We start from the raw sequence: 23,270 nt of genomic DNA on the forward strand, positions 1-23,270 counted from the left end.
ACATAGAACATAGAACAGTACAGCACAGAACAGGCCCTTCGGCCCTCAATGTTGTGCCGAGCCATGATCAACCTACTCAAACCCACGTATCCACCCTATACCCGTAACCCAACAACTCCCCCTTAACCTTACTTTTTCTAGGACACTACGGGCAATTTAGCATGGCCAATCCACCTAACCCGCACATCTTTGGACTGTGGGAGGAAACCGGAGCACCCGGAGGAAACCCACGCACACAGGGGGAGGACGTGCAGACTCCACACAGACAGTGACCCAGCCGGGAATCGAACCTGGGACCCTGGAGCTGTGAAGCATTTATGCTAACCACCATGCTACCCTGCTGCCCTACTGCAGTGTTAATTTAAGCCTACTTGTGACACTAATAAATATTATTATTCTATGTAGTAGCGGAGAACGGCGAGTCCCAGCCATATGTGTTGCTGGCATGACCTAAATAAATTACTGATGATCCTAAGATTGTGCAAGTATTGGGACTATAGCTGATGTTCTATTGCTTCCCATGAATCTTGATTTATTGGGTGAATTAAGTTTAGTTTGGAAAAGTACACTGTGTGCCCAACTCTTACAAAAGACAGGTGTTGATGAGATTGATGGATTGATGAGAGCCAACTTGATCCGCTGGATGAGTTTTGATTGCCTGGAGTTCTGTTGAGGAAGTCCACTGGAGAGAATATTCCAAGATTCTTTTCCCCAAATTGGCCTGGGGTTTATCTGTTTTGTTTTTGTTGCTAGGAACATGTGGTTTTTGAGTGGGAAGAAGAGTGTATGTATTGCGATACCCATCACACTTTTGTCGGATAGACGGGAAAGACCCTAGAGTGCTTTCTGTCAGTCATTGTTCATATTGTAAATCGGGCAAAATTATTTTTTATGGAGCTTCAGACCAGTTCAGAGAGGTGATTCCTTAATCAAGGTGACTGGAAGGATGGTTTCCTTGCATTTCTCACAGAAGAAAAACAGCAATAGTTTACAATTGATGCTGAGAATGTAATGACACAAGTGCATCAAGGTAGAGCAGGTTGCAGCTGCTATAAGAAGCTGATGATGGGAATTATGAATCATGATATGGTGTGTTGCAAAGGGCAAACAAATAATTCAAGGCAGTTCAACAACTGAGAATAGCAATCAGATTTCAAAATGTCTTCTATCTCACTAAATCTGATTTATTAAATAGTGGCATTGAAGTGTTGATGTGGCCTCAGACAAGCTATATTTATTACTTGGAAGAAAGCTGCAAGGTTTGATGAAAGAGCAAGATAATCCCTGCCTCCAGGCTACTGTTTCATATTCTTGACTCCCGATCGCCATACATGAGTAGAATATAAAATATGTCTCAATCCAGTTGAAATGTGGTCAGTCTTAGTGGATAAACATTAGTTTAGATGTAAAATATTCGGGGCAAGATCCAACCAAAAAAAACAGTCTGTTCTGCGTGGGATCAGAGGGGTCATTCCTGGCACTAGCTAGCTAACGATACTCTATTGTATTTTTGTATTTTCAGGCACTGGAGGGGAACGCGCACCCCCCCCCCCCCCCCCCCCCCCCCCCCCCCACCGATTCCTGAATTGAAGAGCTCCGGCGAACGGAGCCCCTCAGTGTAGGAAGAGATTGGGGCGGCATTTAATCTCTCGATCCCCCAAGGCGACCCCCAGACTTCCCCAATGCCCCAACTCACCTGTCAGGGTGGAAACCTCAAGGCCCCTCCGCACCCCACCTCACGCAGGCAGGGCACCAATCCCCAGTGCAAGCAAAATTCCACCTGGGCACTATGGCACTGCCAGCATGACACTGTCCCAGCCAGCCTGGCAGTTCCAACCAGGACAACCTGGCAGAGCCAGGCTGTCATCTCAGTGGCATTGCCGGGATGTCCAGGTGGCACTGCCAGGGTGCCAGGCTGGCAGTGCCAAAGGGCCTGGGTGGCATCAGCAGTGCCAGGGTGCTGCCTGGCCCAGACACCAGCTACCCGTGGGCCTCCGATCCCCTTTCTGAGCAGAAGAGGCTGGTGGCATTGCAGAAACATAAATCTTTCCATTAAAAGAATACTTGTATTGTTAATTTCCATCCCCAACTTTCTACGACAAGTTTCAAATCCTTTTTACGGGGCAAGTATTATTAATTCTGAAAGTCATGGGGAGATTGATGATGAGGTTGCATTTTTGCAAGGATAATGTTGGAGGGGTGCAAAATGTCCAGTACTCTATAGCAATTCATGCCTCGGTTATTTACAGAAAAATGGCATCCTTCTTAAATTCACAGTTGTCTTTCAGAAAATTCTGGTCCAATATTTCTTCCATAATTTGCTTCAGATGGTTGATTCAGGTTGAAGTTAATTATGAATATTGTTGAACTGCCTGCAAGACCTCAAATGAAATGCACATTAGGTCAGCCATTTTAGCTCAACCATCCAGAGAAACCTTCAGACCCTATTAATATCCACTTTATCTTAAATAATTATAATGCTTTCCCTCCATTACTCTATCCAAAAGTCCATTCTATGTGTTAAGTACTCATTGCATGATGAACAACCTCTTGGAATCAGTGTTATATCTTCTTTAAACTAATTTGAACCAGTGCTTCCCTGACACCATCACAGGGCAAATGCTTTCTGAAAGATAAGGATATATGCCATAGAAGGCTCATGCATATGGAAAGGAGCTGGAACAGCTGATTTGGAAGCCATTTTACACATCACTCATTGGTCAATAAGTAGGAATGAAGCAATGCAGTCATCCCATAATTTAATCACTGAGAAGAAAGTAAGCTGAATCCTTAGGTTTCTCAAATTCCTCAGTCCACGCTGACTTTTAACTGCAATCAGTCCTTGTGTATTGATTTTCTTTCAAAAATATTGTTGCAATTTATGGGCAAATGCTTATAACATTTATAATACATTATTCCCATTTCTGCTGTTTTAGTGAGAAATTACCTTTATTTGGATAAATATTACCTGTGCTAAAATAGCAGTCAGAGAAATGTGAAATACACCTCTGCTATATTGTTGCTGTGACAAAATGGAAAGTTGTTCGCTTAAAAATAGATCCTTTTGAGAAACATTCTACCCTCAAAGTGCTTTGGCAAATGCCTGTGCTCCATGAAGTCCTTAAAAGTAAAGATGGTAAGTAAAAGGTGGATACATCTGGTGAAACAGCCACTAAGTACCCAAAGTGCTTGGAAACCCTGTGCCATTATTTTGTGGCATAAACTAACCAGGTTAGCTCCATTGTAATCATCACATATCAGATACAAAGGGCAGCCATGTGGCCTGTTTTCTCTATGTACTATGGAGCTGGCTGTCCATCATCATGTGATTTATTTTACTATCATAGGAATCTTTTTCAAACACCTTTATGCATAAAATCAGAAATCTTGCACATTATCAGCCTCTGTATTGAATTGCTTTTCACTCTCAGTGATTTTAATCTCCACCTCAGATGATTTTGCCACCTATTATCTTATTTCACTGCCTCCTATCCTCCCTGTAAACTCTCCTATGTTCGCAGACAGAAACCCTCTCAGTTTTACCATCTCCCGTGGCCATGGTATCAATAGGTGATAAAGCCATCACCAAACCCTTGTACGTAGCCATCAGCAGATACATTTCCTACCCCTTTTAACTGTACTTTCTTCTGCATCTTTTCTTGGGAAAAAAATCTCTCCGTCAGGTCATTTATATGTGCACTTTCAAACTCTCAAAAGCATAGCCTTTGACCTTCCATTCATTACATATCTACAACTGTCGATTTTCTTTCTCATTCACCAGTACCTTCGATGCCCTTATCCTCAACTAATCTTTCCACTCTCCCATCTCAGTTGTTCCGCTCAGCATGACCTCCATCTTTGTTCCCTCAAGCCAAAGAATTCCAGACTTGACTGTGTCCGGCACACAATGCATTTTGTTATCAATTACCAGATACAGCTGGAACCACATAATTTACTATTGAGCCTCACTTTTATCTATTAAAGCCATCTGCTCATTTATTATTACGCTGGAGAGGAAAGATAGCTCCTTGTTACTTTTTTCCCAATAGCAGTAACCTACTTAAACCTTTTCCTTCTGGGCTCCAGTGTTAACTCCTTGGTTACAGAGGGTGAGACCGTCCATTCAGTTTGATCTGTTGCTCTCTCCCCCAAGCAAAATCAAGCGACCACTGCCCTGGAGTCTTAACCCTAAACCTGCATCTCGCTCTAGTTTCTCTAGTTTCTATTTTTCTTCATCTGCTCTCCCAGCTCGCCTACAGGGAGACCTGATTCCCAATCCCTTGATTCCATTCCCACTTAAATGCTAAGGACCCAAGGTTCCTTCCTGCCCCACAGCTAGCTGACTTTCTAAATGTTTTCCTCTCCTCAGCTACTATCTCCTTCCCTTTTAAAATTACCACCATCCCCCTTTTCTTTAAAAAAGCATCCTTGACTCGTCTATATTTGAAAATTACTGCCACGTCTCCAATATCTCATTCCTCTCAAAAGCATAATCATGTAATTTCCTCCAAAACACATAAAGCTATTTTTCCAACTTCCCACTTTAAAGCTGGCCAATTACATTTCCATCCCTGCCACACATTGAAATAACATATTAATACTCATGGAATCATACCTTAGAGACTATGTCCCAGACGCCACCATTACCATCCCTGGGTATATTCTGTCACATCAATAGGACAGACCCACTAGAGATGGTGGCACAGTGATATACAGTTGGCAGGAAGTTTCCCTGGAAGTCCCCAACGTCGACTCCTGACCCTATGACGTCTCATGGCACCACGTCAAACATGGGTAAGTAAACTGCCATCCCCCCTCAGCATTCCTCCATGTCCAACACCACTTGAAAGAAGCACCGAGGATGGTACGGGCACAGAATGTACTCTGGGTGGAGGACTTCAATGTCCATCACCAAGAGTGGCTTGGTAGGATCCACTACTGACTGGGCTTGCCGAGGCTTAAAGGGCATAGCTGCTAGACTGAGTCTGCGATTTGTCATGAGAGATCCAACAAGAGGGGAAAAAACTACTTGGCCTCATCCTCACCAATCTACCTGTTGCAATACATCAGTCCATGACAACATTGGTAGGAGTGACCACTGCTCAGCCCTTGTGGAGACAAAGTCCCATCTTCGCATTGAAGATAGCCTCCATCGTGTGTTCTGTGACTGTGCTAAATGAGATAGACTTTGAAAGATCTTGCAACTCAGTATTGGGCATCCCTGAAGCACTGTGGGCCATGAACAACAGCAGAATTGTATTCAATCACAATCTGTAACGCCACGGTTTGACATAACCCCCACTGTACATTTATCATTAAGCTGGCGGATCAGCCCTAGTTCAGTGAAGAGTGCAGGAGGGCATGCCAGTAGCAGCACCAGGTATATCCAAAAATGAGGTGTCAACCTGGTGAGGCTATAACACTTGCATGCCAAACAGCACAAGCAGCATGTGGTTGACAGAGCTAAATGAACCCACAACCACCAGGTCAGATCTAAACTCTGCAGTCCTGCCAGATCCAGTTGTGAATGGACAGTTAAGCAACTAACTGGAGGAGAAGAATCCGCAAATACCCCCATCCTCAGTGCAAAAGACAAGGCTGAAGTATTTGCTGCTATCTTCATCCACATGTGCTGAGTGGATGATCCATCTCAGTCTCCTCCAGAGGTCCCAGGCATCACCAGACAATTCAATTCACTCCACGTGATATCAAGAAATGACTGAAGGTATTGGATATTGCAAAAGCTACTGCCCCGGCATTATTCCAACAATATTACTGAAGACTGTGTTCCAGAACTAGATGCGCCCCCAGATGAGCTGTTCGAATACAGATATAACACTAACATCTCCCAGCAATGTGGAAAGTTACCTAGATATGCCCTGTTCTCAAAAAGCAGGCCAAATCCAACCCAGCCAATTACCACTCCATCAGTCTACTCTTGATCATTAGCAAAGTGTTGTCAACAGTGCTATCAAGTGGTATTTATTCAGCTCAGGCCCACTCAGCTCTTGATCCCGTTACAGCCTTGGTTCAAACATGGACAAAAGCATTGAACTCCAGAAGTGAGGTGAGAGTGGCTGCCCTTGGCATGAAGGCAATTGACCAAGTGAGGCGACATCAAGGAGCCCTGGCAAATCTGGAGTTCATGGAAATCAGCAGGGAAACTTTCCACTGGAGTCTGATGTAGCACAAAGTATGATGGTCGTGGTTGTAGGAGGTCAATAAGTCTCAGGACATCACTGCAGGAGCTCCTTAGGGTAGTGTGCTAGGCGCAACCATCATCAAATGTTTCATCAATGACCTTTCCTCCATCATAAAGGCAGAGTGGAGATGTTCACTGATGATTGCACAATGTTCAGCACCATTTGCATCTCTTCAGATAATGGAGCAGGACATGTCCATAGGAAGGAAGACCCAGATAACATACAGCCTTGGGCTGAAAAGTGGGAATTGATATTTGGGCCGCACAAGTGCCAGGCAATGATCATCTCCAACAGGAGAGAATCTAAGTATCTCCCCTTGACGTTTAATGGTATTACCATCACTGGATTCCCCACTATCAACATCCTGGGGTAACCATGACTAGAAACCGAATTGAACTAGCCACATATGTACTGCGGCTTCGAGAGAAGGTCATAGGGTGGGGAATCTATGGCAAGTAACTCGTATCCTGACTCCCAAAGCATGTCCACCATCCACAAGGCACAAGTCAGGAGTGTCTGGACAAGTGCAGCTTCAACAACACTCAAGAAGGTCGACACCATCCAAGAGAAAGCAACCACTTGATTGGCACCCTCTCCACCACCAATGAACAGTGGCAGCAGTATGTACCAGTGCAGTGTACCATCTGCACTGCTGAAACTCACAAAGGCTCCTTGGACAATAACTTCCAAATCCACACCTGCTACTATCCAGGACAAGGGCAGCAGATGGAAGGATACACCACTACTTGCAAGTTTTTTTCCAAGTTACTCACCATCCCAATTTGGAAATATATCACCGATCCTGCACTGTCACTTGGTCAAAATCCTGGAACTCTCTTCCTAACAGCGCCGTGGATGTACTTATGTAACATGTAGTGCAGCGGCTCAAGAAGGCAGCTCACCACCTCCTTCTCAAGTACAACTGGGTGAGGGAAAGATTGTTGGTTCAGCCAATGACACCCACATCCCACAAACATATTTTATAAATCCACAGACATAGTATCAGCTTCCACAAGTACTCGACAAAATCTCAGCTCAGTGTTTCCATTATCCATCTTCATCACACCAGGGTTACTTTGTTATCTGGTTGTTTGTCCACCATCTACTTAAACATCAGGAAGACAGAATTCATTATCTGTCCCCATTATGACAAACCCCTTACACTTGTCACCTATTCCATTCCCCTCTCCAGCTATTGTTTCAGGATAAACCAAACTTTCTGCAACATTGGCATCCAATCAGAATTACTAATGCCATATCCTCTTCATCACAACAAATGCTTACATTCACATCTACAATATTCAATGCTTCTGTCAAACATCAGCTGCTGAAAATCTCAGCCATGCTGCAACATCTCCAGACATGACTATTCCAGCTCCCTCTAGGCCATCCTCCTATCTTTCATAAACTTCAATTCATCCAAAGATCTGCTCCAGTATCCTATCATGTATTAGATCCCAGCTATCATTCATCCCTATGTTTGCCGGCACACTTTGGCGTGTTACTGCTCCGCCATCACCCCGCCAGCCATGACTGAAATTTATACCGTTGTGTTTAAACCCCTTTATGACCTTGCCTCTTTCTATCTCTGCAACTCTCCCAGAATTGTCTGTTCTCCTAAATTTGACTTCATGTTCTACTCTTCCTTCTACCCACAATCATTAAGGCTCTGGTTCCAAAACCCCAATGCCTCTCCATCTTCCTTCTCTTTAAGGCCCTTCTTAAAAAACAACTCTTCAAGCAAGCTTTTGACCATCCTTCCAAATATTCTCCTTCGGTTCAACATTCATCCTTTTCTTGCAGCTTTGTGGTGTACCATGGGACATCTTAATAAAAATGTTATGGAACTGACGTATCGCAGTTTATTACAATTTTGACCTTTCCACAAATGATATGGAGACATGCAAGCCTCATGAATAATCCCAAAGTTATAACCACTGGGGATTAGGTGAAGGTTGTTCTGCTGAAGAACAGTTCTTTTTCCTGGAAAAGATGTGCACAGCAAGCGAACAAAATAATCTTGATTGACTGATTTGGTTACATAACCCTTAATTAAATGGTTCAGGACTGCTCTATCATTTGACCTGACTTCCAACAATTCACTGTTATTCCTTGCTTTATCTGTGATTAAACATATCTGGTAGGTCAGTGTGCTCAAAAGAATCCAGTGTGATTCATATTAAACATCTTGTGAAGTGCACAGGGGAAATTCAGCATAAAAACAAAATCTAATGAAGAAGCCTATTCAGAACATAGAAGTACAGAGGGAAGTAATTTGCCGCATTGTGTCTGTAGCTTTATGCTGGAGCAATCCTAAAGTTATGAACTTTCTCTCAACTGCCACTGCTTCAAATATTAATATAATTTACAATTTACCCAATGACTATATAGCAGCTTTAATATTGTAAAACATCCCAAGGTGCTTCACAATGGAGTGTTGCCAAACAACATTTGACATTAACCCCCATGAGGAGTTCGTAGAGCAGACAACCAAAACTTTGGTCAAAGAGATAGGGTGCATTAAAGGAAGAGAAATAGCTAGAGATGGAGAGATTTATGAAGGAAAATCCAACGCTTACGCCTAAGTAGCCGAAAGCATGGTCATCAATGCTGGAGCAATTGAAATCAGGGAAATGTAGAAGACCAGAGTTGTTGATATCTTAGACTGTCATGGGGGCAGGTACAGAGTTATGGAGGGACGAGGCCATGGAAGAATTTCACTTCCTAACAGGTGTTCCTACAACACATGGGCTGCAGCGCTTCACCACCACCTTCCCAAGGGCAACTAGGGATGAGAAATAAATCCTGATCCAGCCAGTGAGGCTCACATCCCATTAATGAACACGTTTCAAAAAGTTTAAAATCAAGGATAAAAGTATTAAAATTGAGACATTGGCAAGCCGACATTGGTCAGAACGCACAGGGATGAAAGGTACATAGGACTTGGTCTGAATCAGCATATACAGCCAGCAGAGGTTAGATTGTTCTTAAGATTATGGAGGTGGAAGATGGGAGGCCAACCAAGAGAGCACTGAAATTGTCAAGACGAGAGATAACTAAATCATGGTTGAAGTTTTCAACAGCCGGTTAATTGAGGCAGGGGCGGTGTCATGCAGTATTACAGAAGCAAAATTGATGGAGCAGACAAATATGGCACCAAGGTCTTGAACATGGAGAGTGGAGGGCAGCACGGTGGCGTAATGGATAGCACTACTGCCTCACTGCACCGAGGTCCCAGGTTCGATCCAGGCCCTGAGCCACTGCCCGTGTGGAGTTTGCACATTCTTCTCGTGCTTGCGTGGGTTTCAACCCCAAAACCCAAAGATGTGCAGGCTAGGTGGATTGGCCAGGCTAAATTGCCCCTTAAGTGGAAAAAGTGAATTGAGTACTCTAAATTTATAAAAAAGAAAAAAAAAGAACATGGAGAGTGAGGCAGTCAGTGACTGGGATATTAAGTTTGTGGAAGGAACAAAGGACAATATCTTTGCCTGCCCAATATTTAGTTCGGGGAAATTTGTGCTTTCCAATATTGGATGTTCAAAAAGCACGGTGACATATTAGACACAATAGAGGGGTTACGAGAGGTGGTGGTAATATTAGGTGTCATCAGCATATGTGTTGAATTTGGCATAAGGGTAAATTCTACGCCTCCCCAGCTGCATGCTCCTTGGCAGCGCACCATCACTGGCAGCGGGATTCTCCATTCCCCCCTTTTGCCAATAAGATTATCCATGGTAGTCACCCTGCGTCACCGAGAAACCTGCGGATGAGGGTGCTGTTGCTATCTTTTAGTGGCTATAAATATGGCGGTTAATAAGGCTGCCTTTCTTAATCTTAAATATGAATATGCTTTCAGAGTCGCCAGGTATCTCCTGATACCGCCACAAGGTTCAACTGAATATCGATCAAAGAGCCAACACAACAGTTAGTTCGCTCAAAGTCAATGGTACTTTATTTACGCACAGTATGGTTTACTCATTAACAATAACACTACAGGCTAAACTATGTCTATCTCTAACACCTATACTTAACTTCAGGTACCCGCTTAGGTCAGAGGAACAGTGGCCGTTGTTCGGATCTGAGGCTGTTCAGTTCGAAGAGGTAGCAGGAGTGTATGGTCGTCCGTCTGATAGCGAGTGTTGAACCTGAACTTGCTTCTGGTGGTGAGGGTGGAGGGGTCTCTCCAGTTGAGAGCCGAATCCAAGAGAGTAAACACATGGCGGGGTTCCTTCTTATACTCGGGGGGGGGGGGGGTTTCGCGCGCTTTTAGGCGGGCCTTAAACTTGGTCCCAATCAATTGGGTAGCTTCTTGATCACCGCCATCGATCTGAGCCAATAAAATGGCGGGTGCCCTGATGGCTGGGCGTGTCCTAAGTGGCTGTTGGCCTTGCTTTGTTTGTATCTTCTTGCTGAGGTAGTGGTGCCGGAATGTCTGGGACGGTATCGGCTACCTGAGCACTAGTCTGTTTAGCGGAGATGGTCTTTAGCGGTCTTCTAAATACACATTCAGGCTCTGTGCCTGCTTGTTACTTTGCATTGCCCATATTTCCCTGTATGCTCTGCGAGTGTCCATTTTATATGCTGAAAGTGGCCATCCCAGATGGCTACAGTGCGCTGCTGGTGGAATGGAGAATCCCGCCGGGGAAGAATTCACCCCATTGTTACCAGTTAATGTCACCAAAATGCGCCGTGTTGATGAAAAAGCAAATCTATCTCTGTTTTGCTTCAATCTTAGGAAATGCAGATATACTTAGGAAATCGGAGTGATTTTTAAAAAAAATTTACGTTGCAATGAAGAAAAATATACTACGAAAGTCTGGATTATATCACTTGTCAATGGTAATCTCTGTGAAATTTCCTTCACAGAATTCTTGGTATACAACAATGAGCAGGAGTTTGAGTGGCAAATTTCTAACCTTATTTTAAGTATCTAATGTAAACTGTCAGCTCTGTACATGCAAGTTATTTTGCTGCCGCCATTTTCTTCATATGGCTAGGTAGTAAATATTCCTGGGCACAAGGGGTCCAAATTTAACCCCTAACATTATTTGCTAGGTTTGCAACATTTGCTTAGAATCATAGAATTTATAGTACAGAAGGAGGCCATTCATCCCATCGGGTCTGCGCTGGCCATTGGAAAGAGCACCCTACTTAAGTCCATGCCACCACCCTACTCCCGTAGCCCACCAACACCAACTAACGTTTTGGACACTAAGAGGCACTTTAGCATGGCCAATCCTCCTAACCTGCACATCTTTGGACTGGCTTGTAACAATACTATTAATATACTGAGCATACGTCCAGGAGGTAAAATTAGAGAAGAAAAATAAGATGCACAAAGAATCATAGAGTCAGAAGAAATAGTGAGGCATTAAGTGGGATCAGAGTAAGAAGCAACGCAATAAGGTTTACTGTGCATGTGTGTGAACACATGGGCAGGGATTCTCCAAAATCCCGACCAAGTGTTGATGCCGGGGTAAACACTGGAATGTTTCACGCCGGTGTCAACGGGCCTTTTGGCCCAGCGATTCAGTGGGCCACAGGGGGCCAGCACGGCGCTGAAGTGCTGCGCGCTGCTCGGGAGGTGATACACAGCCCTGCACTGCCGGCGCGGGTCCGTGCATGCACTGGGTGGCCGTTCCCGCGCTGGCGCCGCACAACATGGCATAGCGACACAGCGGGCTCGCACAGAAGTAGGGAGGCCCCCTACAGATCGCGCCCGCCGATCGGTAGCCCCCGATTGCGAGCCTGGCAGTCATGCAGGCCCCCCCCCCCCCGGAGTCTGAATTCCCCACCCACCCCCACTAGGACGGCCACTGCGGCCCCAGGTCCAAGCACCCGCCGGGTGGTACCAGGTTGGAACCACGCCGGCGGAACTCGGCAGGAACTCGGCCGGTCGTCCACGGAGAATTTAGGTACTAAATATTCCTGGACACAAGGGGCCGGAATTTTGCTGAGTGATGAAGGTTCCATAGTGTCCCTTTAAGAAAGGTTTTTGTCTGATCACATGGCTTCAGTGATGCCATTGTGTGGGTGGAATTGGGCTGTGGCTGTGTGAGGTTTTTAGTTTTGTTTTCAGTTTTGCACTGCTGTGGACTACAGACAGGAGATAAAAGTATTTTCTCTGTCTCTCTCTATTTTCATTTTAAATATCTGTTCCAGAAGTAAACAAGTTGTGACTACCTGCTTTGGTAACTTAAAAGATATATTCAGGGAAAGCCATTCTCATTCAAGTGAGAATGCAGTGTTCTGGGCCACATCCTTGAACAGGGGTTTGTGGTTTATAGGATTTTGTTTTTGAATTGGAACAGTTAAGGGGGAATTCATTAAGTGTTATACATAGATTACTGTAGCTGGTTGGTGTCTTAGGTTTGCAATTGATTTTTTAAAAATCTTGCTGTGTTTATATAAATGTTAACTAAGTTCTTAGAATAAAGCCTGTTTTTATTAAAGTGTCTGGGATGACTGATGAACCACATCTGAAGGAGAGTCTCATGTGCTCATCCTAGCCAAATTCAACATAAAGATTGTAGGTCAGGTGGACTTCATAATATACCTTGGAGTTTCTAAGCCCTGGCCCATAACAATAGACGTTTAAAAATAGCAGGCGGCACTTAGATGCAGATGCCCTGCCCCCATTTTTGACATATCTCTTTTTTCTGGTACTGGAAAGAGTGCGGGGTGTGTTTCACCCAGGCAGGAAACCTAAACTCAGCATAGCGATCTAAACTCAGCGCAGAGTTAAATAGACCGCACTTGCCTTAAACAACAAGGTGGAAATCACAAATTGGAATAGACGTAAATGCTCTTGAAGGGGATATGGAGTCAGTCTAACTGTCATAATCTGAAGTTTTAAAAAATTGCTTCCTCTTTAAACTTAAAAAAAAACAGGCTGCAGCTATCAATGAGAGTTTTAAAAACCCTCTGCTGGACTGCTTTGATTTATAGCTGTATATTAGGAAAAAAAGTAGCATCTGGTCATGTAGTTATCGTTATCGTTCTGCCATTATGAATGTTTGGCTGAGTTTCAAAACCTACAATCATCTTAGCTTGGCCTTCTGAGTTCACAGTTTGACTGACAGCTTAAAGAGGCTATAAATGGATTGGTTGTTTTTGATGTGGGGTCTGACTAGAAATTTGTTTGTTTGCTTTTATGAGAGATTGACCACTTGGGGAGGTTTAAAGGGGCTTTATGGAGATTTGTTAAATTATTTCTGCTATTTCAGATTTGCCTTACTGGAATTACTCTCAAAGCAGCCCCATGACTTACTGATGAAATATATAGTATATGACTCTGAAAAACAAATTGCTGCGTATTTATGCTTACTCTCTTTTTATGGTTTTCTACTGCAGTTGACAGACAAAGATAGCATCATGGCAATGTTAGTGTATACTTGTCTGTGCATTCAAATGAAGGGCAATTGAGAAGTTTGATGTCTAAAAGATTGAGAAATATCTGAACAGTCAGATGTATAGGCACAAAAATAAAATTACATCTCCTAGTAGCAACATTCCTTTTCCCCTCTGCTTAAATGATAATATATGAGGCTAGAAGTGGAATTCCCCATTTTCCTGCCTATGCGTGGTGATGGGCACCAATCCCACTGGCCAGAATGGCAGAACTCGCGCCCAATTCTGTGCTTGAAGCCAAATTAATTATTCACAAGTTGGAATCTCTCTGAATCGCCTGGCATGTCGGGAACTGAATTATCCACCAGCCATAAACTGGCAGATTTGATACTCCCGACACCGTATTTCATATTCATGTGACTCTCTCCAGCCCACTTAGCCTCAGGATAATGATCAAGATGGCATCCAGTCACAAGCAAAAGGTCACCTCCTTTAAGAAGAAGACTTCATTCACCAGGTGCTCAATACCTTGATCAGAGGAGTGTGGGCTGAGAGGCATATCTTCTAACCCAGGGATGTCTCCAGGAAGTACCCAAGCATTAGCTATCAGGCCTGGGAGGCCATCACCCAGGAGGTCAGCGTGGCTGGCAACCATGCCTGAAGCAAAATGCAGTGCAGGAAACAAGTGAAACAAGTGAATGATCTCATTTGTTCCACCAGGGTATGCCTTCCTTCAACTCCCTCCATTATCAAACTCTCATTATGGCATCATACTCAAACAGATACTCTCTTCCATGGGAAGACCCAACGCAAAAATGAGTGCCGCCATCAACTTCAAAACCACTGGTCAGGGAAGCCAAACTCACATGGTGTCAGGTCTTCACGAAGAATGTGGCATATGTGGGGCTGGATTCTCCATTATTGAGACTAATTCCCCACGCCAGCATCAAAACAGTATAGTTTTATTCCTGAAATTCCTGGATTAAAGGGATATGAATTCCCAACCCTGCAGGGAGCTAGCAGGGACCCGGAGTAAATCTCACAGCTTTTGCTGCAGATACGGGCCCCCATTCTCCTGGGTTCAAGGCCAGGCATGTGCACGATGGCGGCCTCTAGCGGCCACGCTGCGCTTTATGGCAGACTCGGACCGCGGAGCTGGACCCGAAAAAGAGACCCCATGACCCTCAAACCCCGCACAATTAATACCTGGCCGCCTATATGGCCCCCCTTGGATTCTAATCAGCACGCGCCCCCCCCCCCCCCCCCCCCCCCCCCCACCACCCCACCCCTGGACACACGAGTATCCCGACCAGCAATACCAGGTCAGTTCCATGCCATCAAGACTTCATTGGTGGAGGATGTTGGCGTCGGCCTCTGGCAATGGCTCCAGGTGGCGTGGCGTACTCCCCGGTGATGCTGCTTTTCGGTGCCCAGAGAATCGGCGAACCGGCGCCGGTTCTGATTTTGGCATCAAACTGGATTCTCTTTCCCCCCCCCCCCGATTTTTGGGCAATCGCAACCGTAATCACAATCTGCCTGTCACACATCTGTAATTAGGGCACTTTTTGACAATGAACAATGAACACTTGGTATAGAACAGTACTCTCTGTGCAGCTGGAGGGCATGAAACACTCTGTCCCAAAAGAGAGGCATTCAGTGCAACAGGAGCAGCGCAGCGTTATGGCAGGTCGATTTTTTATATTGTATTTACTTACTTCGAAGTCTCGAGCGAACTGAGGTCTGATTTGTGCACGTCACTCCTTTTCAAATGGGGCTGAGGCCGAGGCCACTGGTGTGATGCAAGATGGGGAGATTCTGACCAGCAGCTGTTTTAATGAGCATTTATGACATGCAAATGGTTTACACGCCGCTAGGCAGTGGGAAAACCGAGCCTCAATTAACCTGCCATTATGGAGAATTACAATGTGTTTTGCCACCGGCGGGTTCTAACTTTTTAAACTCTGCTAGACTCCTAGCCACCGCGCATCCCCAGACCTGCTGCAAGAAGGTTGGGATAATTCTGCCCAGGAAATCCAAAGAAAGGCAGCAAAACCTTTTACACCCATGTTAAAATTGGTGCGGGAGAGCAGAAGAAAACATGGCAGGCAGCATTAACTGGAAAAAAAGCAATAATGTAAGAAGGGATTGGACAAATAACTAATGAGCCCATCCAGCCTTTATAGACTATCAAAAGTATTCCAGCAAATTTCAAGAATCGAAATCCTATTTTACAACAAGCTTACAAGTCTGAATCATTATAATCTTTTTTTAACAATCTTTATTCGTGCTTACATTAACACTGTAATGAAGTTACTGTGAAAATCCCCCTGTTGACACACTCCAGCACCTGTTCGGGTACACAGAGGGAGAATTCAGAATGTCCAATTCACCTAACAAGTACGTCTTTCGGAACTTGTGGGAGGAAACCGGAGCACCCGGAGGAAACCTATGCAGATACAGGGAGAACGTGCAGACTCCGCATAGACAGTGTCCCAAGCTGGGAATCGAACCTGGGACCCTGATGCTGTGAAGCAACAGTGCTAACCACTGCACCACCTGCCGTCCATTACATACTATGAGTAGCTCATTGCACATCCAAGTGTCATGAGAACAAAACTAAATCCATTAAGCCTGCTCCAGTCCATATCTATGTAAGGTTATTCCAATGTGGTGTTCCATCTGACATCCTTCCTGAGACACAGTTAAATCTATTTAAAATCGGGATCTTATTTTGATCCCAGAGCGACTACCTTCTTCGGAATTTTGTTTCACATGCCTACATTCATGAGGAGAAAAAATAAGAAACCTTTTACCTTGCTTAAGACTTGATGAATGTTTAACTTGCGTTCTCCACTCACGATCCAAGATAAATAGTGTGTCTGCACTCACCCAACATATTCCTTTCATTTTGTGGAAGATCTGCACAATGCCTCTGCCTGATCGACTTGCCCAGCAAAAATGTATTGAATGATTTGAGCCTTGCTTTGTAGTATAAACCACCAAAGTCTGGGATAATCTTACTCATTCTTCTCTGAACTCTTTCTAATGCATCCATATCTTTTCTGAGATAGGGTGGCTAAAACTGCATGCCATATTCCAGAACAGCAACTCTATTATTTTTTTCTGTAAAGTAGTTACACTCCTTAATACTTTAATAGATCAGTTGGGACACTAAGATGTTCGCACAATGCAGCAATTCCATTCTACACTATTTTTACACCAGTATTTCCTCATTAGATTGTGTCAAAAAATAATGTGTACCAAAGAAAATTGTTCAGATGAATTTCCTAATTAGCAGAATTCCAATTAACAAAGAACTTGTTAAGTGTCAAACATTGTGGAAAGCATTAAAATGAGATTGATTATTATCCTTTCATGTAATAAAAATGGCCACTGTGAACTACCAGGGGTATTACTAATCTGATCTAATCTGTGGGATTTCAGTGTGTTTGTGACAAAGAATCCAATCGCTCATAACTTCAAATGCAAGAAGCAATTTAATAAATTTTCTACAACAAGTGTTTACTTGCTGTTACTGTATTTTGGGTGCGGCAAAACTGTACACATGAGAAGAAAGTATTACTTTCTGTTGTGTTATGCTTCTTCATGTAGCATAAGCTGCTTCCTTGATGTATACTCTGACAAAGGAAGGTTCAGACTTGGAGATAGGTTCAACACATTTATTGAACAGTTAAAATTCTTCTACTTGAATTTGACTCTCCTGCTAATTTTGCTATAGTAACTCAGTCTAACTAACCAGTCTGCTCCAAGTCATGCGGTGGGTGTGATGCTTCTGATCTGCCCCTGTCCTTCTCTCTAAGTGTCGCCTGTGGAAAGAGAGAGAGCATGTGTGCTCTGTCCTTTTATATGGGCTGTGTAATGCCCCCTTGTGGTAGTGTCACCTCTGGGTGTCTTGACTGCCCATTGGTCGTGTCCTATCTTACTGACCTATTGGTTGCATGTCTGTGTGTCATGGTGTCTCTGGTGCTCCCTCTAGTGTTTATTTAGTTGTAGTGTATTTCCATTAACCCTTTGTGTATATACAGTGATGCATATTCCCACACTTTCAGTGCTACTTTCATCAGCTGCAAGTAGCCACTCTAGTTCTGTGTAAGAACTCTGACAAAGGAGATGCTATCTGCAAGGCATGGCAAATCAAATGGTCAGTGACTGACTACTGATTGTTAAGGATTAATGTTAAGTTAATAAACTGGCAAAAGTCCCCTCAATAAAAGAAATTGGGGTAACCGATAAGGGTCTGGGCTGCCCCGGATTTTCATCATTTAAGATTAGAATTCGATGTGGTCAAGCATTCAGTCATCTCTACACTGGATGCAGCTTGTGAAGCATCAGCAAGCTATGCATGCAAGGAGCAGCTTCAAAATTCTGGCCTTTTTGAAAACTCTTACTTATAGCATCAGGTACTTATTTATTCAGACTAGAGGGTTTCAAAAATAGCTAGAATTTTCACCAGTTCGATACATGTGAAGTGCTGACACTGCCAAATTTGCCAGGATCAGCTTAATTGACGTCTTTTTAGGGGAGAGGTGGGGGTGCTTGTGGTAGTATATTGTTTGTTACCACAGTTGCGGAAATCGTACATAGCTACTTCAGCAGCTTAAAGTGCAAAGTAGCATTGCCCAAATGAACTCATCAAGCTGTCTTCAGTTGTCTTCACAAATTCCTTGAATATCAACAGAACAATCTTGTTTGCTTCGCTATTTTCCAAATGGCAAATTAATATCAATCTCGAGATATTGTAGCTTCTAACGATGTTCTGAAAGCTTTACTTAGTTTATAGCAAAAAATTGGACATACACCATAATTTTGGCAGATGGCAGAAGCAAAGATGATCAAGATGGCCGAATAAATGATGATGGTCAAGGTGGCCAAATAAATGGACAAGGATCCAGTCTCCTGGGTCCTGTCCCCATTTTATCACATCGACATGAAAATGAGTGAAAATCTAAAGAATTACCCGATCTGTTTCATGTCATTTAAAAACAGAACAGAGCTTCTTCTAGATGAATAATGCTGAGGGTAGGAAATCACACAACCATTGTTGCATATTTAAAACAGAACATTCTGGAAGTACTTGAGAGAAATAGAGTGAAAGTTTCAGGTTGATGACCTTTAATGGGCACAGATCCAAGAAAAGATGATTCACAAAAGTCCTTCAGCAATTCTGAAGAATAGTAATTATTTTTTTTTTAAAGTTTTTCCAATTAAGTAAGGGGCAATTTAGCATGGCCAATCCAACTACCCTGCACATCTTTGGTTTGTGGGGGTGAGACTTACGCAGACACGGGGAGAATGTGCAAACTCCACATGGACAGTGACCCGGGGCCAGGTACGAACCCGGGTCCTCAGCACCATGAGGCAGCAGTGCTAGCCACTGCGTCGCCGTGCCACCCCTCAAAGGAGAAGCAAAGATCATCAGCGGCATTGCTCAGGTGATGGCCAGTCTCAGGAGGCCATGGCTGAGAGCATCCACGCCATTGCCCAGGTGTTGGACGGCGTCGCACAGACCCAGAGGGACATGGCGCAGTCCCAGAGGGAGGTGGCACAGTCCCAGAGGGACATGGCGCAACCCCAGTCAGGATGGCCCACAGCACAACACAACACAGGAGACCCTGGAGTTCGGGTCCGATGATGACATAAACTTCCCGCCACTGCTGTCACCTACACCCTCCACCATCTCAGACTATCACCTCGGTTAGGCTCTTTAGTGAGAAGGCTTCTGCGACACTTACTGCTGCGCACCACACAGCCACTCCGGTACAGCAGGTGGAGGTAGGAGCCCAGCCCCAGCAATCAGCTGCTGCCCAGATGGGTCCCGGGTTCCTGGAATATCCACTCCCACCCATACATCAGGTGCAGCCAGCGACCCAGGGATCAGAGAAGATAATGTCAGCGAGCTTCCAGCACCTGCAGACGCAGGTGGAGGAGTAAAACTGCCTGCAGGAGCAGGGAGTGGGGCCAGTCAAGCATGAGACCCAGGCCGAAACTGCACGGGTGGCGTCCGCGGTGGAGGGCTATGGGGGAGAAGGTATCGGTCATGGGTCAGATTATGCAAGGCCTGGGGCTATCTGTGCAGGCTGGGCCATGGCCCAGGACATGGCTGCCCACTCACAGGCAGCCATGTGCCAGAGACAGCTGCAGATTGCAGCGGTGCTCCTCAGCGTGGCCCAGTCCTAGCAGGCCATGGCTGAGAGCATCAGCGGCATTGCTCCCCCTCTCAGACATCCCCATCACCCCAACCCAAGTGACATGACAGAGCCATATGATTGAGTGGCCAACTTGCATGCAGGAACCACGCAGGTAGTGGGTGCTACTGTGCTACTGAGGGTGCATGAGTCACACATTGTCTAATAATGTGGAACTTGGAGCTCATTGCAAACTGGGCTGTCATCATCTTCCATCCCATGGACCAGACCCGCTGTCACTGGCAACCCTGTGCCCCCAGCTCGTTGTGCCGCAGGTGGATGTATAATGGAGGGGTGGTGTGCAAGGGGGTGGTTAGGTGCTGGGGGAGGGGAGTGTGTTCGGTGGTGGGGGAGGTGAGTTTCTTCGATGTGAGAGGTGAGGGTGGTCGGGAGTGAGGTGGTGCGGTATTGTGGTGGCCATGCCCGTGCATAGCAATGCCCCCCTAGTTGGTGAAACATGCGACAATCAAAGTGCCCCATGCTTGCTGGCCCTGCCGGTGGAGTAGTGCAGCCTCCCGTCCGTGACCAGCCCACATGACCCGCACATTGTCCCTCTCCCACTCCTCTTCCTTGTCTGACGAGGCCTGTCCTTCCTCCTCATCTTCCTCCAGCACATCGCCCCCCCTGCTGGGCTATATTGTGGAAGATGCAGCAGACCACAACGATGCGACCGACCCTCCTTGACTCGTACTGGAGGGCCCCTCCAGAATGGTCCAGGCACCTGAAGAGCACCTTTAGCATCCCAAAGCACCTCTTGACCACACCCCTGATCGCAAAATGGGCATCATTGCAACAGTTCTCTGCGTCGCTCTGTGGCCTCCATATAGGTGTCATCACCCACCCATACGGCCGTTAACCTTGCGCTCACCCAGCGCCCAGGGTGGGTACCCAACAAGATGGCTGCCGTAATGGAACCATTTGCAGCTCCATTATGTGAGCACCGCCCTGTCTTGGCGGGGGTTCCCCAACTGCTCGACCTGTTCCCCCCACTTCCCTGACCCTCCCCCAACCCTGGCAGCGTCCCCCCCCCCCCCCCCCCAGCAGCCACGGCCGGTGTCTATTTCGGGAACCCGCGGTCCCCCCACGCCAACTCCTTCTTCATCCCGCCGCCGCATCAGCCATTACGCCGGCTTCACGATTCTTTATATGTGGTTAGAACCATGCCATCGGGAAATTGGCCCATCCGGGCCGCAGAATCGCCAAGGCCCTGGAGAATTGGTCGTCGGGGCGGATAATGCAATTCTCCAGGCCGCGCGGCGGCGCTGCAATTCTGTTGTGTTGGGGAGGCCGAAGAATCGGAAATCGGCACGAAACCCACTGCCGATTTTGGCATCAGTGTCGATTCTCCGGCCGATCACGTTTCGCGATTTCGGCGCCATGTCTCAGAGAATCCAGCCCCGGGCCTGTGAAATATAGGCAGGAATTCTCTATCCATCCATGCAAGCCGGATTCTCCAGTCCCGTTTCACTGAATGGAGTTTTGACTGAGTGCCACATTCTCCGTTTTAGTTGGCGATAGGATGAACTCGGATCGGAGAATCCTGCCCTATTAGTCTCTTTAGATTTCACGTAATTGTTATTAAATAAACTGTATTGAAATATTTTAGGGTTTAATGAAAGCCCTAAGTGTTGAGACTGTCAGACTTACGAGAGCCATTGCCAGCATTGACTAGCTTACCACTAATTTACACATCAGTGGCTTGACACGTAAGTGGCTTAAGCTGAAGAAAAACATGCTGTGATGATTATGAATAAAGTGCTTATAATTCCTTCTTTGTTTTCCTTGGGAAGATAAATGTATATTTCCCTTGACTTCTGCATCTTCTTGACCCAGAGTAGAGATAAACCGTAATTTCTTTGGTCCTAATATTATGTAAAACTAATTATGGTGTGGCCTGCGACTGCAACCTACGCTAATATGTGACCCCCAGATTATTAATTCTATATTGTGTCCTGAGATAATTTTACCTCTATCCTGATCTATGCCAAGTCTGTTATCAATCACTGCAAGAAAAAATATAAAAGCTCTGTGCAGAGTGAATGCAGTGATAAAACTTGATGAGATAGTCTCTGCGCTCAATGTTCCTCTCCCCTCTCATGAAAATTAAGGCCTCTGATAATTAATTCACCTATGTCAAATTTTCAGTGGATGACAAATTGTAAAACCTGGTGCAGCCAATTACTGCTGGTTTTTAATTCCAAATAAACAGTAATTGCTACACAAAGTCAGAACAACATAATTGTTGACTTAATTGGGATCCCACAACATTATTCACAAGCCTTCCATAATTAGTTGCATTCAAAATATAGTTGTCATAACATAAGAGCGGAGTGCACTTAAACATATATTTCATTCTTAAATCTTTATACAAATTTTTTAACAATTCTGTTAATTACATAGTGTAGAGTGTATCTTAATTATAAATAGAAAGATTATTCCTGAATTTTAATTCACCTTTTCTATTCAACTGATGTAGGTTTACAGGCATGGAAAGTAAATTGGCATTTTCAGCACCTTTTTTCCAGGTACTATGTGAGTAAGACTCAAAAATGAGGTCCATGCGTGCTCAGACTTCTGATGGGAAGTGCACAGCTTGCTATTTCAGTAAAACAGCTTACGTATATCTATCAGCTGCCAGCAGCATGCAGAGTACCGAGACAATTACATGAATGAGTGTAACAACATTACTCTGACTTCACTGTTGCAATTTTCCAACTTCACACTTAGTCAGCACCCTAACTTGAAGTCAGACAGTTCAACACACCATTAAATGGAATGAAACACCCACCTCCCCTTCCCCTCTTCCTCCCCCAGTGCCCTACTACTATCTAAAGGGATCTGGATTATTCCCTGCGGCTGCTGATGCAATTGTACATGTTTTTAGAGATTTCCTATACTTGCTGAAGTTTGAATACTCTGCAAGAAGTGCTGGGTCATAATGCAGTACATCTTTTAACAGTATAAAATATTGTGCTTTCAGGCATGGATGGCCTGGTTGGGCTTCAGTACCAGGGCTTGAGGCATCACCTCATGTCTGAAGAAGAACTTGGAATGGGAGGGGAAGGATCCAGTTGCTATGATCCAACAGAAGAGATGGATTTTGAGGAACTGGATTTAAAATTAATGAGCAAAAGTGTTACTATTTGAGCCACGTACAAATTGGCATAGGGTCAAGATCTTTTAAAATTAAAGGAGTGGCTCCAAGGAAGAAGTGTAAGAAGAAGGGGTTTCACTTCCGGGCCACTGACAGAGGTACTAGGGAATAAGGGAGCTGTTCTTATGGAAGTGGAAGCAGTGGCTGTCTTGAACCACACTGATGTTATCTGGGAGGGTATCCCAACTTAGAACACTGGATCACAGGGCCATATAACTATTTTTTTGGAATGGTGTGAGGAGTCAATTAAAACCCCATTGAGAATAAGCAGGCCAGTCATTGTGCAACAATTATTAAGAACTACTTATTAAATTAAAGAAAAATATACACAAACAGGACAATTAAGTATATGAATTG

This window comes from Scyliorhinus canicula, chromosome 19, assembly GCF_902713615.1.
Source record: "Scyliorhinus canicula chromosome 19, sScyCan1.1, whole genome shotgun sequence".
Taxonomy (NCBI): Eukaryota; Metazoa; Chordata; class Chondrichthyes; order Carcharhiniformes; family Scyliorhinidae; genus Scyliorhinus; species Scyliorhinus canicula.